General features: G+C 33.3%; 1 long non-coding RNA gene across 4 annotated transcripts; it reads right to left on the minus strand.

Annotated features, from left to right (window-relative positions):
- Window positions 1-1,138: 1,138 nt before the first annotated feature.
- LOC136206693 (uncharacterized) lies at window positions 1,139-3,973 on the minus strand. 4 transcript variants are annotated; one of them, XR_010676388.1, is made up of 6 exons: window positions 3,471-3,973; window positions 2,959-2,990; window positions 2,670-2,852; window positions 2,434-2,568; window positions 1,576-1,663; window positions 1,139-1,445 (listed from the first exon to the last, which is right to left on the minus strand). It is a non-coding gene; the product is annotated as an uncharacterized lncRNA (long non-coding RNA). The 4 variants fall into 4 exon arrangements; XR_010676389.1 differs by lacking the exon at window positions 2,959-2,990 and having other exon boundaries at window positions 1,139-1,437; XR_010676387.1 differs by lacking the exon at window positions 2,959-2,990 and having other exon boundaries at window positions 1,139-1,460.
- Window positions 3,974-13,400: the final 9,427 nt, after the last annotated feature.

Below are 13,400 nucleotides of genomic sequence, written 5' to 3' on the forward strand. Positions count from 1 at the left end.
TTCCTAAAACGACGTTTTTATTTTAAAACGTTATTTGGAAATTCTTTAGATTAAAACTTATAATTACAACGTTTTCAATACCCGAACTACCTTTTTATCGGATCACGGTTCGTATTGGGATATTAAAACGAGGTTTTTATTTCAAAACAAAACCGAATTTTATTCAATACGAGACGAAAATTAAATAAATACGCCAAATTAAATAAAAAGTGATAAAATAAATGAACAATTAAATAAATAAAAACATAACCTAAAAAATAAATAGAAGAAGGAAATAAATTAAATAAAATAAAAGAGTCTAGTCCTCGGATAATACCTTAAATTCGGTATCTGACAGTCGAATCCGATTGATTCCACGAGTCGTGATTTTCCGTTTTTTTATATTTTTTTTAGTAAAAATTTAACTTTGGGAAATTCGGAATTTTTGAGAAAAAAAATATTTTTCTCAAAAAAAATCACTTTCTCTCTCTAAAAATGTCTAGAGTGAGAAAGGCTCCAAAAATCCTCCCCCTCTCAAATGCATGGGGATCCGTGCCTTTTATAGGCAAACGGATCCCCGGAAGAATGGGCGACGCCCGAGTAAAATCAAGCGTCGCCCAAGGCCTGTTGGGCGGCCGTCCAACGCAAGGTTGGGCGCACGCCCAACGCAAGGTTGGGCGGGCGTGCCCAACCGTCGTTGGGCGCTCGCCCAATGACCGTTGGGCGTTCGCCCGACGTGGTTGGGCGCTCGTCCAACGGCCACCGAGGCGTGCCTCGCGCCGTCGGGCGTGCACACCCCACGGCCGCCGAGCGCGCGTTCCGCGCCGCCGGTCGCCCACACGTCGCGACCGCCGAACGCGCGCTCCGCACTGCCAGGCGCACACGCCCAGCGGACGACGAGAGCGCGCACCGCGCCACCGGGCCCTAGCATTGCTCGGACGTCGAGCGCGTGCCACTCGTGGTTGGACGCGTGCGTCCGACGGACGCTGGGCGCACGCCCCGTGCCGTCGAGCGGGTGTCCGACCATCGTCGACCGCGCGCCGGATGCCGCTAAGCACCCGCGCCATGCCGCTAAGCATACGAGAGCCACCTTACCGGCAACAGCGACCCGTCGTAACTTTTCCTTCCTTATTATGTATTTTTTTTTTAAATTCCGGAATCAATCGCTTCAACCGTCTTGTTTCTAGGTTTTCGTCACAGGTCCTCCGACTCGGTGTCTACAACTACCAAGGAAGCTTTAAACTATTACAAAATACATTAAAACAGACATGCTATTGTTCTAAATAAAAATTGAACTAACAATAATTTTTAATACATGGAAACCATCTGCTGCATTTTTTGGGAATTTTGGCAATACATGAAGTTCTAAGATCCTCATGGGCACAAATTGATCAATTATGTCATTGAGATGGTTAACTGACCCATGACAAGTGAGATGCATCCAAAAGAAACCATTGTCTGCATATCTAAGAAGCATAAAACTTTAGCAAGTGTATTAGCAAAATCAGAGCAGTCATATGAAACAGAAAATCCAAGGTCATTGTATATTATAATACAAATTCAGAAAATGAAATGTTCAAAACTTTTGGTGCTTACCATAGAAGAATGTTCCTCTTTGACACACACCAACAACTGCCTCTCAATATCTTGATAACTCCATTTGTTTGCTCTCTAACATCATATCCTATAGTTAATTATGACATGGATTAGCATAAAAAATGTATGCTTATAGTTAATTAGGATATGGACTAGCAAAAAATTGTCAAGTGCAATGTCAAAATAAAAAATTATATAGAAGCAGACGAAACAAACATATTATAAGAATATATTAGATCCAATGTAGAATATTCCAAGTTAAAGTAAACAGATCAACATTTATTTTTAGCATCTTAACATTAGAGCAAGATTGAAAACCAAATAAATTGGGAAAGAAAGATAATGATGATAGTTTGCAAGTGTATAATAGAAAATCTGGAAATAAAGCAGCAGTCTCAACATATGTTGGCTCACTTGACCATCCAAACACACAAGTGACAATGCATTCACATCTCAAGAATCTCCAAGTGTCCTCGAACCGAACCTTGTAAGAGTGTGAACAATATAAAGATAAAGGTTCAAAGGAGTCTTTATCCCCTATTACCGATGAACAGAACCTGAAGCATTATAGTGTTAAATATAATGGAATTGATAAGAACTTGTATAAAACATGATCAATTTCTATCTCATCATGTAAAGCCAAGCTTTCAAATGAAACCATGCATCTAATTATCATGCATCTAACATTTACCAATTAGACAAAGGCAATTAAACTAATTCAAATACAACTGGGGAGACTCCCCAAGAGATGCATCAATAAGAACAGGACACTCTTCCAGTTTAGACGATGATGGAACAGTTATTACTTTAAAACATTTAATTAAACCATGCCTTAATTTCTTAAAAAATGCAATTCACCTTTGATATTTATCCTTCTTATTCTTGCTCCAAACAGACTGTTGAGTTTCACTTTGTGGTATTACTTTCAACTGAAGCGAGTATATCACCTTCTATTGCCTTTCCAGTAAGAGCAAACATCTCCAATTTTGGAAGCTGTACAGAAAACCAAATGTCCGGTCCAACATAAATAGTGGCCATTACAAGATAACAATTTCCATAGAGAAAAATGATAGTTTGCAAGTGTAATAAAAGACCCGAAAATACAGCAGCAGTCTCAGCATAGTCTGGCTCACTTGACCTTCCAAACACTTCAGTGACAATGCATTCACATCTCAAGCTACTGCCAATCTCCTCTAACCAGACCTTATAAGAGCAGGAAAGATATGAAGGTAAAGGCTCAAAAGAGTATCTGTCCCCCTATTATTGATGAACAGAACCTGAAGCATTATAGTGTTAAATAATGGAATTGATAAGAACAATCTAATAGAATAATCCAAAGTATCGAATCACTTAATGAAGAACATGAAAAATAAAGTAAGCAACCTGAGCTGTAGGTTGAGGAATACGATTCCCATCTGAAGCAATAAAATAAAATGAACACAAAGCCTCAAAATAACAATTGTAATATTAAGGGAATACTTGTTCAAATGATATATTTTCAATATAAATAAATGCAAATATCAGGAAATAGCAATTATTACATGACTTGGTCAAGAGACCCAAACTCAGCATCATGACATTGTAGTATATCAACATAGTCTAACAGCAGCTTCAGCAAATTCCCATCAATATTATGTTTTCCACATACTCTTTCAATACTAAAATTAAAACCCTCAACATAAAATAATTTGCTTCTTACATGTATAAACAAATCCATATATGTTCCAATATATATAATTACATAGATCCAAGACTCCAATTTCCAAATCATTGACAATTATTCATGATGCTAAATAGCATGTCACTCGAATTCTCAACTTCATACAATTGCATCTTCAAATCATAAAAAAATACCCTTACAACCAAAATCCCAGAAAAAGGCAAAAGAAGAATACCAGAGAGTAGAGCACTTCCACGGGCTTGTGGTCTCGTCAATCAACTCGTCGAACTATGGAAGCGGTCGCCGTTGGAAATAAGAAATAAAGGTGCTTGGTCCTTTGATACTCGTACATGTGTGCTTCGAATGAAAAAAAATTCTTACTCTATCGAGTAAGCCTTTAGGTGTTTCAAGAGCTCGACTAAAAGGAAAGCAACAAACCAAGAGATCTCATTCCTTCTACAACTTTTAACATACGACAAAGGCTTCCCCAAACCGGCCTTCAAGGACAGATCCTCGGGATCCCTATAAGGGCCTTTTTCACCCACCAGCCTTCACTTACCGGCTTAGCGTGAGGATTTAACCAGAAGATGTAAAAGTGAGAAGCTAAAGAAGCATGCAGCCATGGAAATGAGTGGTCATCGGAGATGAAAGCTGAACTGGTGAAGGTTGGCCAAATATTAGGTTAGGAACTGATAGTATAGATGAAGACAAGAGGGTCGGCGGAACAGATGAAGAGGAGATGGCTAGGGTTCGTGAATGAGGAGGGAGAGTTAAAAGAGGCTTTTATACCTCATAGTTTTATTTTGGTACAATACCTACTTTACTCCCTAAACTAAGACTTTAAAGTCAATTAGAACCTTAAATTATCAAAATAATCAATCAGGTCTTTAAACTAATAAAAAATTATCAATTGAGACCTAATCAAAAGTCATTAGATTTAACAGTTCCAAACCCTTTTCTTCAAATCCATTTTGAACCAACATATATATTATTAAAGTATATATCGAATAGTTACAGTTTAATGTCCTAATTGACTTTGCAACTTTAGTTTGGGGACTCAAATGGTTGTAATACCTTTTATTTTATTGTTAGTTTTTTTATTGAACGTTCTTGATATCATATATATAATTTTTTAATTTTTCATCAAAAAAAAAAGTATAATATATATATATATATATATATATATATATATATATATATATATATATATATATATAAAGACTGCTAAAAAAGAGTTATTATACCTTATACTTTTATTTTAATTTTAGTTTTTATTAAAAGTTTTGGAAATTATAAATAAATAATATATATTATTTTATTCACCGACAAACTCTCCGTCTGTGACAAAAATAAATATGTCGGTGTTATCACCAACCTTATTCAACACCGACCAATTGTGTTGGTAATCGGAGCCGAAATTATCCCGCCACATATCACCGACACATTATTGGATTGAGTAGGAAAATGTGTTGGTGATTTCCGATGGAAATTATGTGTCTGTATTCCGTCGGTATTTCCTACACATATACTTGTCTCGGTCATTGCGTCGGTGATACCGATTTTTCTTGTAGTGATTGAACAACTTTAATTCTTGAAAATTTTCATTTTCAGGTCATTAAAGATAGTTTTAATAGCATTATTAAAAGTGTGAAACCTCAGTCCTCGTTTTGACAAAAAGTAAACCACAATCATTTATCTGAAAATTAGTGAAACCACAGAGGTTTTATTTGAAATTTCCCCCAATTTATACCTAATAAAATTAAAGTATAACAAAAAGATCCAACAAAACAAATTATGTCTAAATGTAAACATTAAAGTCCAATATGAGAGATAATTTAGAGATAAATTTATTATTTGTATTAAAATAATGGAAGTAAAATTACACCATTTTTAAAATTTACTATATTTAAAATATAAAATGTTAGAAATAAAATTATAAAACGCTATTATAAAATAATGATATTAATTTTCAATGTAATTAGGGATGTAAATGGAACGAGGCGGAGAATGCATTTCTCATCTTCGTTCTCGACAAGTCGGGGATTCCCCATCCCCGTCCCCACGAGCTAAACTGGAACTATCCTCATCCTACGAAGAATCCCCATCCTCATTTCGCGTTTACAGATGTTCCAAAAACATTATCAATATTCCTCATTCCGGAGAATCAATATTTATGTTTAAAAAAATCAATAAAAATAAAAACGTTTAAAACAATCATTCTCAAAATTTTCAATTGAAAACAATCAAACACCTAATTAATATATTTGTTATTTGATACCGTTATTAGAAGTAAATTACTTTTTTTTTTACTCATTTACTATTATCTTAAAAATTACTCTATTTTAAATTTCAGAGATAAAGTTACTCAGTATGTCAAAATTAGGGATTCTCTTTACATACATTTCCGTTTTTCAAAAGTAAAATTAATAGCACATATGACAGAATATTAAACAATTTTTTTAAACTGAACAGTAAAAAATAAATAAAAATAAAGCATATTGATAAAGCTGCTGATATGAAATAATATTAGCCACCTCCTATGGTGAATAATACAAAAGAATTGTTAAATAAATGGTGAAAATAAAAACAGAAACAATATCAGATAATAATATACTCTCTATAAAACCAAAACGGCTGGTGAGCACACCGATAGCTAGAGATCCAGAAATAGCAAATCTATTGAATACGGCAGCGTTTTCAGCTGGAGCAGGAGCATTTGATGGAGAGCCAAACATTGTAGACGGCGGGAGTACAGAAGGAAAAGTAGAACCTGCTGTAGGAGGAGGAGGAGGAGATGGAGGAGAGTTATTAGTAGCCGGAGATGGAGCATTCACTGGAGGAGGAGTAGCAGTAGCCGGAGACGGAGCATTCACCGGAGGAGGAGTAGCAGTACTCGATGGAGAAGGAGAAGAAACCGGTGGTTTCACAACTGGAGTTTGAGTTGGAGTAGGAGCAGATACTGGTGGTGGTGGTGTAGCAAGCGGCGATGTAGCAGGTGATGAAGACGGCGACTGTGCGATGGAGGATCCGGCCATCAACAGCATTATAAAACAAAGAGAAAAGCATGAGCCAGCCATTTTTGAATTCTGAAAATTAATGAGATCAGAGAGATAGAAATTGAGAAAGAGGGAAGAGAGAAATGGAGAAGAGAGAAGGCGAGGGAGGGGTATATATAGGAGTCTTTGGTGTGAGTGGGACCCATCCAGTAAATCCAGACTGTACACGTGTAGTAAAGTTTGAGACCACGACAACCGTTGTGATGTAATTTTAGTGTGCATTATGCCACGGTCAAAAAAGAAACGAAACAGTCGTAGTGTTTCGGTGGAAGGGTGCATGGATGACCTGCGGTTTCTAGGAAATAAATTCAATTAACGCCGTTTTTTACTTTTACTTTTACTTTTACTTGAGTGATCATGGGACACTTGGTTCAGCGTTCATCTTGGAGATTCTTGAACCGAATCGAATATTCGAAAAAGAATATTTAGAATTGGATTGAACTGTTGACTTTTCTATAGAACCGAATTAAATTGTACCGTTGACTTAATTAGGTACAATTCTGAATATTTTCAAATTCCTAATATTACTGAGTAAATATGTTGGAGATTCTAGAACCGGTCTGAATTTTGAAAAAAAAAGATCCAGAACCAGATTGAATTGTTGACTTTTTCAATAGGACCGAACCGAATTGTACAGTTGATTTTATTAGACACAATTCTGGAGATTTTCAAATCCTCGAATTGTACCAAACCGTACTTACCCCTACATTTAAGAGGTGACATTTACAAAATTAACCTTTTCATTTATATTTATAGATATATACTAGGGGTGTGCATAGGTGCGGTTTAACCGCATACCGAACCGAATCGATTGAATTCGGTTTTTCGGTTTGGTTTTTCACACTTCGGTTCGACGTCGGTTTTATTTTTTTTTGTGCATTTCGATATTTGGTTCGGTTTAAAAAAAATGTAAAAGAAACCGAACCGCACTGAATTACACATATTCTATATATATATAGGGGTGAGATCCAGCGTGACAAGGGCTTAAGTTGTGACAATAAGCTTATTGTGTGACAATGCAAATCTACGTCGTTTTGGCAATAAAATTCAAACAAAAAACACGCGTCAATTCTCCTCTGTTCCTCACAGGAAAAACGCGCGAATCAAACTCACTCGATTTTCTTCTCTCACGATCATCGATCGATTTCTAATCTGAGATTAAACTTTGATTTTCTTCTCCGTTGAATTATCGATCGATTTTCTACTATCAACATTACTGATCGATTCTCTTGACATCAACATTATCGATCGATTTCTCATCTATATTCATATAATTCAATCTGAATATGGAATACGAACACCAAAATATGGAATCTGAAGACAACAATCAGTGCAATATGGCACAGACCACAACATCATCTCCAAGTATTTTGCTTATATCTGAAACTTTACATTTATCTGATATATATGGATTTGTTGATAATAGATTTATCTGAAATTTATCTGATATATATGGATTTCTTGATAATAGTTGTTCTAAACTTATTCTCAGACTTGATAATAGCTTTCTTACACTAATTATTAACAAAAACTGTACTGTAAATTCTAAAAAATTGTAATTCTTGTTCCATGTGAATATATCATTTGTTCCATATTAATATATTATTTGTTCAAACTAGATATACTAATTGTTCCGAACTAATGTACCATTTGTTCAAAGTACATATTTGTCCTAATCTCAACTCTCTTACATGTTTTGTAGATTTGCTTTCGCCTAGTTACTGTTCTACTGCAATTGTACCTTACACACCAGAAGTAATCACAAGACTCAGCCCTAACGGAACAAAAATATGGATTCCTAATTGTTCAAATGAGTTAAAACCTGCTCTTGGAATGATATTTGAGAATTATAATAAAGCTCAAGAATTCTACAAATCATATGCATGTGCTGCTGGATTTAATAGTAGGATATCAACTTCAAGAAAGAAACAAGGTGTTATAAAAAAACAATTTTTTGTATGCAATAAAGAAGGTTACAAATATCATAAAAGAAAAGCAACATCCAGTGATATAAAAACCAGAAAAAGGACACTCAGTCGCGTAGGATGCAGTGCTAAAATGATTATCAAACTTTTCGACAATGGAAACTATGAAGTGACACAGTTTAAAGAAGATCATAATCATCTTCTATACACTCCAGGATGTGTACAGTATCAAAAAGAGGGCAGGAACATGAACCTTCTACTCAAAAAGATGGTAGTTAATAATGCAAAGGTAAAAAATCTTCTTCATAATAGTTATGCATTATAAATAATATATTCTGTTTACTTATAGAATTTTACTCATTTCATCTAAAAATAAATAAATTCTGATTTGGTTGAACAGATGAATGTTGGTCCTCTAAGAACTTATAGACAAGCAAAGGAACTTTATGGAGGATATGAAAATATTGGTGCATCGAAGATAGATTTTAAGAACTTCCAGAGAGACTTGAAAGCATATATTAAGGATTCAGATGCACAAATATTTGTAGATAATTTTCAGAAAAAAAAAGGAGTTATGGAGTGCATTATTTTTCGAATTTGAAGTAGATCATGAAGGCAGACTCTGTAGAGCTTTATGGGCAGACCATGTATGTATCAAAAACTACGCTCTTTATGGTGATATGGTCTCATTTGACACCACATATAGCACAAACAGGTACTACATAATAATCTTTGACATAAAATTATTGCTTTCTGCCATTCATATACTGATTTTGAAACACAAAAATTGTGTCATGTTCTTCAAACAGAAAACTTATTTTTATGTTACAATGAACAAGTATAATATGATATTTGGACCATTTACTGGGGTTGACAACCACAAAAAATGTATTACATTTGCATCTTGTTTCGTGGCTAACGAAGATATTGCATCATTTGAGTGGGTTTTTAAAACATTTCTGAAAGCAATGGACAACAATGAGCCGACTTGCTTGATAACAGACCAAGATCCAACAATGATAGTTGCAATAAAAAATGTTTTTAAAAAAACAGAACACAGATTTTGCATGTGGCACATTATGAAGAAGATGTCAGACAAAATAGGTACGAAAAATAATTCTATGCTATTTATTTTCTATTGTCTCATTCAATAAATACAATGTTCCAACATAATACATGTGTTGTTCCATACGAATACATAAAATGTTCCAAAATGATATATGTGTTGTTCAATACGCATACATTAATTTTATTCTAAACTCTTTTCTTACAAATACAGGAAGACAAATAATGTAAGAAACAGATTTTATCACAAAGATAAATTCTTGCGTGTGGAGTGTAGAATTGGAACCAGAAGAGTTTGAACAAAAATGGATGGAAATTATTTTGGAATTCAATTTACAAGAACATGGATGGCTGAAACACATGTATGATATAAGATCAACATGGATTCCTGCTTATTTCAGAGACTCATTCCTAGCGGGCTTAATGAGAACAACATCAAGGTCAAAAAGTGAAAATCACTTCTTCACTTCTTTCACAAAAAGTCATTTAACTCTCATTGAATTCCTCATCCGGTTTGAGGGTGCAATGGAAGCACAAAGACATGCACAAGGAAAAAATGACAATGATTCTAAACACTCAATACCTATGACTCAAACACCAATTCCTATCGAAAAGCATATGGATCAGAAGTATTTACAAGAACAATCTTCTATGAATTTCAAAAACAAGTGATAGATGCTTCATTTAAATGTGGCGTTGATGATATACAGAAACACACTGTGAAATGCAGAATCACTGTAAGGGAAAAAGGTAAAAAAACAACATATCAGGTTGTTTATAATACAGACAACAATGACACAACATGTTTGTGCAAGATGTTGAATAGAGCAGGAATTCCCTGTAGACATATGGTACTCGTATGGAAGGATAGGATGCTGTAAAAAATTCCTGACCAGTATGTGCTAAACAGATGGAAAATATTACCAGAGATAACATTGCAAAATAATGTTATAGAAGAATGTGCTAGAACAATGGGAAAGAAAATAATGTTGAATAACTTATGGAGTGAGATTCACATGATTGTGTGTTTGGCTGAAGGGGATGAAAAGGACCTAAATAATCTCACAAGAAACATTCAATCATTGAGGATAGAGCTGGAAGCAAAGAAAAGAAAGAACATCAACAATTCTACTAAAATTCAAGACATAGAGATGTTGGTTGGAACAAGTCGGCCCTCTGAAGTTCTAATCAAAGAACCTAAAATTTCTAAAAACAAAGGAACTAGGATTCAGCTTACAAACAGTGAGAAAAGATTGAAGGGAGAAAAAGAGAAAGCAATTGAACAATCACAGAAAAAACAAAGGATATGCAAAGGATGTCACCAATTGTGCAACCATGACATTAGAAACTGCCCAGAAAAAGTAAAGAGATAAGGTAAAATCCCTATATCTAAACTTTCTTTCCTCTAATAGTATATTTTGTTATTTGACTTCACATTGAAACCTGTGATTTTTTTTTGGAACAACTTGTTATTATATGTCTTGATAATACATTTCTTACAAAGATCAAATAAGATCATTATTGCAACCTAAAACATCATTGTTATATTGCTCAGTCTTGCGTTTCAGATACTTCTTCACTTCCTTCAGCTTCTCCTTCAAATCCACTTTCTTCTACACTCGTTTCACAATGAAACACATCACGGACACACAAAATAAAGACATAAAAGCGTTTATGCCCTTCAGCTTCACCATGATGCAATCAACGTTCCCCTCCATAAACATTTCCTCCATATCAACAATGACCTTAAAAAGTTCATCAGAAATATCACTATCTGCTTTACGTACTGAACCTGTGTGTTAATTTCAAACAACATATCTTTACACTAACAATATATGAACATCAATAATATATAGCAGTATAAAAAACATAACAAAAAAAATATATCATTAAATAAAAAAAACATACAAACATAAACATAAAAAACATAAAAACATAAAAATAAAAACAATTGTTCACAATTAAAAAAAAACATTAAATAAAATCATTATCAGGACCCATAACATCATTGTTATATTTCTTAATCTGGTCCTTCAGATTCATCTTCACTTCCTCCAGCTCCTCCTTCAACTCCACTTTCTCCTCCATTCCTTTCTCAATGAAAGACATCATTGAGTCACAAAATAAAGACATGAAAGCCTTCATGCCCTTCAGCTTCTTTATGATGTCGTCAATATCCCCTTCCATAAAAGTTTCCTCCATATCTTCAATAACTTTAAATAGCTCATCAGGAATTTCACTCCGTTCATTACGTACTAAAGGTTGAACAGGAGAAGAAGACCTCGTTCTCTTAGATGAACTCAAACTGCTTCCTGACATCTTTGATCCAATTCAACTTCTACTAAAAAAATACGATCAATAAAGAGAGCAATACTATTTATAGAATTTAATTTAGTCTCTTCAACTTCATACTATCAAACACGCTTTCTTTCATTCAAATGATTATCTATTGGGAAACTCAGAAGCTTTTATTAATTTAGACTCTTCAAATTCTACTTTTCCTGCAATGAAACACGGCTTTTCATTCAAAATAAATGTATATTGGGAATCTCAACAGTATTAAGATTATTATGTATATGAAAATATTTATTAAATGCAAACTAAATTAAAACTGTGAATCAGTCTCTTAAACTATTGGTATTATTTCCTATATAAATCTGTGAATCAGTCTCTTAAACTATTCGTATCAGAATCAATAATTATTTCCTAATTTATTTATTATTGCAAAGGGTATGAATTAAAATCAGATTAAAATAAATCTGTATTCATTTTATTAACAATTAAAAATTTAATGAAACATATACCATGTATTAATTATATTCAAACAAACAGTGATTACTTATTGATCCCTTATTACTGAAAAAAATGTAACTATATCATTTCATTTTCTATTTTACAAGATGAATCCTCAAAAGCAAACTTACTGATCAATTGGATATACTCTTATATTCTTCCAACGGTATACATACTATGTTCCATTCCATGAACTGTATTGTTCAATCTGAATACATATGTTGTTCCGGAATAAATATTACATTGTTCCATCAGAAATAGTTACATTCTTTTTATTTACTTTAATGTGATCTAAACTCATTTCCCATTCCAACATAATTAGTACTATGTTCCAACACAATTTGTTTAATAAAATGATGTTTATTAAATGACTAATGTATATAAGGTGGTTGTGAGTGTGAACCATTGGATATGCTCTTATATTGATCCAAAGGTATACATAAATTGTACAAATTCTTTAATATAACTATATTATTTGTTCCAACTTAATGTACCATTAAGTGGTTGTGAGTATTGAAAAATGTTGTATACTGAATTCTACCAAATTGTACCACTTGTTCCATGTAACTATATCATTTGTTCCGAATTAATGAACCATTTGTTCCATTCCATAAACTGAATTATTCCATCAGAATACATATGTTTTTCCGGAATAAATATTACATTGATCAATCAAAAATAGTTACATTCTTTTTATTTACTTTAATGTGATCTAAAATCATTTCCCATTCAAATATAATTAGTAATATGTTCCAACACAATTTGTTTAATAAAATGATGTTTATTAAATGGATGATATATATAAAGTGGTTGTGAGTATGAACCATTGGATATGCTCTTATATTGATCCAAAAGTATACATAAATTGTACAAATTGTTTAATATAACTATAACATTTGTTCCAACTTAATGTACCATTAAGTGGTTGTGAGTATTGAAAAAAGGTTGTGGATGAATTCTACAAAATTGTACGACTTGTTCAATGTAATTATATAGTTTGTTCCGAATGAATATACCATTTGTTCAAATTAAATGTAACGTCTGTTCCAAATGAATTATATCTGCTAAATATTGAATATATTGACATCTGTTAAGAATAAACAAACATAATTTGAAAACCCTTTTTAAATATAAAATTTTATATACAAATTCTAAAGTATATTTACAAATTCTAAAATATATTTACAAATTTAACATACAAAATATGCTATTCTAAATTTAATCCAACTCCAACAACCCATTCTTTTGACTTCTCATCAATTTCTTCAATAAGTTGATTTATTGGATTCAAAAGAATGCTCCAGCAATAAAGAATTCTAAGCTTTC

Source organism: Euphorbia lathyris, chromosome 9 (assembly GCF_963576675.1).
Source record: "Euphorbia lathyris chromosome 9, ddEupLath1.1, whole genome shotgun sequence".
NCBI classification, from domain to species: Eukaryota; Viridiplantae; Streptophyta; class Magnoliopsida; order Malpighiales; family Euphorbiaceae; genus Euphorbia; species Euphorbia lathyris.